Consider the following 3,509-nt stretch of genomic DNA (forward strand, 5'->3'; position numbering starts at 1 on the left):
TTTCTTCACTGTACTCTACTATGTTTCTTTACTGTACTCTACTGCGTTTCTTCACTGTACTCTACTATGTTTCTTTACTGTACTCTACTGCGTTTCTTCACTGTACTCTACTGCGTTTCTTTACTGTACTCTACTGTGTTTTTTTCACTGTACTCTACAGTGTTTTGTATATATCAGCCTGTTAGTGTTGCATAAGTTCTTCTTTACAAAAGCCTACAGTGCAGCATTTCACTTGTTAATGCGTGAAAATGTGTTTGTACACATCGAGAATGTTTACAAAGAGCATTGAGAGAAGTGTGTCTGTAAACCTGATGATCAGAATATGTACTGATGTGTTTCTCATTCTGTCTCTGTTGTCCAGATGTCCACAACGCTGAGTTCATCCTGACAGGAGTTCTCACCCAGAAGCTCGACTATGACTCATATCCTTTCCAGCAATGACAGGTCAGGACAAAAGGCTTATTTTAGGACAGTAACTGCTCCTTTGGCATGATAGCAGATAGAGATACAGTTAGTGGAGCCATAGTTCTTTTGGCCTTCATTTTACACAGCTTCTACTACCGACTGTACTACCTGCTGATCAAACATTAGTACGGAGTTGTATGTTGTTGTTTTTTTGCACAATAAATAATATAAGGATACGACACATATATATAATATGTTGGGAAGGAAAGGAGCGTGTTTGAGTTCTCAGCAAATATGAAAAACTAAATTATTGACATCAATAGAATTATTAATGTCAGTAAGATTATTAACGATTATTAATAATAACGGGGCTCCACCCTGAGAACAGGGACCACTAACCAAACGATAAACTAAGTCTCATAATTAGTGTTCACTCACAATGTCAATAGTCTGAGTACTATTACACATTCAGAGTGAAAGTGAAGGTTTAAGTTTAAGAGCACAGACCACATATACAGCTATTATCACAATACACATGCACAAAGTAATCACAGACAGCTGCTCTTTAAAATATAACAGAGTTTACTCAGTTCCAATACCAATGATCTAGTCAACTAATATCTAAAACTAACAACTATACATTCATGAGCACGCTATCTAAAATCAACAGACTATCTGTAATGAGAGAGTGGGGAGAGAACAGTTCAGACAACGTATGATGTCATCTAAAACTGGGCTACGTCAAGTGGGACTACACATTAGAACGAACTATCAAAATGCTGTTTGCACGTGACCACCCCCGCAAGACCACAAAATGGCGAATATAGAGGTCTCGTTATCTACACGTGTGTGAAGCAGTTAGCCCAACCCGGAGCTACATGTAGCTTAACGCTATATGTGTGTGTGTGTGTGTGTGTTAGTAGAAGAAGAGAGAAAGCAAAACAAACTAAATCTTCCAAAACAGATCCTCACCACCGCCCTAATATACGGAGATTGCTATCTCATCACAGAAACGTGGCTGACGATCTTTGACTCGCCCAAAGGTTCTGACCTTTGAACCGATGAAACAACAAGCTACCGAACGGGGACTGAACTATCTTAAAACACGATTGCAGCAGTATGAAATGCACTCATTTCTACACAACATTAACCATCTCGGTCGTTAATCTTGGAGATTATTATACATACACAATACCACGTTATGAAATGTAACTTAAGCAAAACACAAAGAAGATAATAAACACAATGACATAACGAAGCCCGGACATCCTAAGTAAGCCTTACGATGAGGTGGCTTTGTGGCCGATGGTGTGGTCCTTCTGAGCTCCTCGGTCCTCAGGCTCAGGCTGCACAGCTCCGTGCTGAAACTCTGTGTGTCAGAGATCATTTCTTCGGCTCAGTAAGGGAATGTTTCTTCCTTACGGCTGGCACAAAGTGCACTTGGTTGGAAAGAGAAGTGTCCTCTTTCTCTGAAGAATCTCTTTTATTCAATTCGGCAGGCAAATTGTCCGCTTCCTTACGGAACAAAAAACAAAACAAATAGTCTCTATTTGTCCTGCCAATGTAAAACTGACCTAGGATCCTTTTAAAAACAGCAACGTTGCGTGCCCCCTTCTCTGACGTGAGTCAGAATGGAAAGGCAGAGAGTTAGGGCTGAAACAGTTTTGTAGAAGAAGGGCTGAGCCACAGGGGTCTGTGGCCCTGACCAATGGGAGGCCAGCATTGCGTTTGGGTGAAGATTTCACAGGTAAGTGTGGAATCCTTTCTGGTGGGTGTTTGAATGCTATCTACCCAAATCAGGCCCCTGAAGGCCAGATCCCAGGCCAGATCCCTTTGTTTCAAAGCACATGGGCCCAACAAATATATAATTTGACACACATGCGAGGTCAACTACGACAAATTGATGTGTGAAGAGGAGTTGCAGGATGAAGAGCTGTAGTTAAGCTTCCTTCCTGACAGTGTACTCAGTGTATCCACACTTGACTCAAAGTGCTGCTCACACCTGCACAACAGTCTTCTTAATATCACACTATGATAGCAGCAGTACATATTAACTGAAATTAATATGATCATATTAAAAAAACGAGTTTCTACACGTGCTTATTTATCTGCTGATGATCACTGTGTATTTACTACCAATCACATCCTTGACTTTACATGACTGCTGTCTGACTGATGTGTTCTCATCTCACTATGGCACTAAAATCAACTGTAAACCTTCAACACGCTCTTTATTTTTATTCTGACAGTCTTGTTAATGTCTGAGTGATACTGTAGTGCAGACTCTATACAGCAACAATAAGACTGATGATCACTGAAACAAACATGCAGAACAGTGTGAGAGCAGTCCCATCCAACAGCTCTGCAATAACTCCTTCCTTCATTGAATTCTAATGTGTTAATATTCAGTTCACCCCATTTAAATGATTGTGTGCAGACTGACTATCGGACATGCCAGCATGTTGAGTAAAGATGCCCTTTAGACCCTTTAATGGTGTTGGTACTGTGCCAGCAGTGATATATGCTGTGAACTAAAAGTGACTTTCCTTGACAGTCACACATATAAATTCACTTGATGGTGAAGCAGTGATGACACGAAGAGGAGAGTGAGGAGGAGGAGGAGCCCGTCAGGAAGCCGCCTGTGTACAGTCCAGCCACACTGACTTTTCTATGTTTTTATTTCTGTGCATAGATCTCGAGTCTCCATTTTGTAGCTTTTTATTACCTGTTTGAGAATAAATAAATGGATGTTATTTTTCTGAAATGAATGTTTAAATTATGGAGGATTTTAACCCTTTTACTGTTGTTGAAATCGAACATGTAAAGGCTTCAGCTCGTACACTGCTTTTTTGGAATAAAAACTGTACATTGTTTGTGAAAAATGTCTTTGAATTTGAAAAATAATGTCTCCAAAATGTTCTTTTTTAGGCTTTTTAGTCCGTGTGTTCCACCTGTGAAATAAGCCTCAAGTAAGAAAGCTCAAGTATCGACCATGAACAGACGTTTTGGCAATCGATGACTGAGCTTTGCTCGTAGGTCAAACAATCAACAATCAAAGCTTAAAGGAAAGGTCACGTTTCAGGACAAAAGCTCCGTCTCTCCTA

This window comes from Anarrhichthys ocellatus, unplaced genomic scaffold, assembly GCF_004355925.1.
Source record: "Anarrhichthys ocellatus isolate YVR2014 unplaced genomic scaffold, GSC_Weel_1.0 scaffold192, whole genome shotgun sequence".
NCBI classification, from domain to species: domain Eukaryota; kingdom Metazoa; phylum Chordata; class Actinopteri; order Perciformes; family Anarhichadidae; genus Anarrhichthys; species Anarrhichthys ocellatus.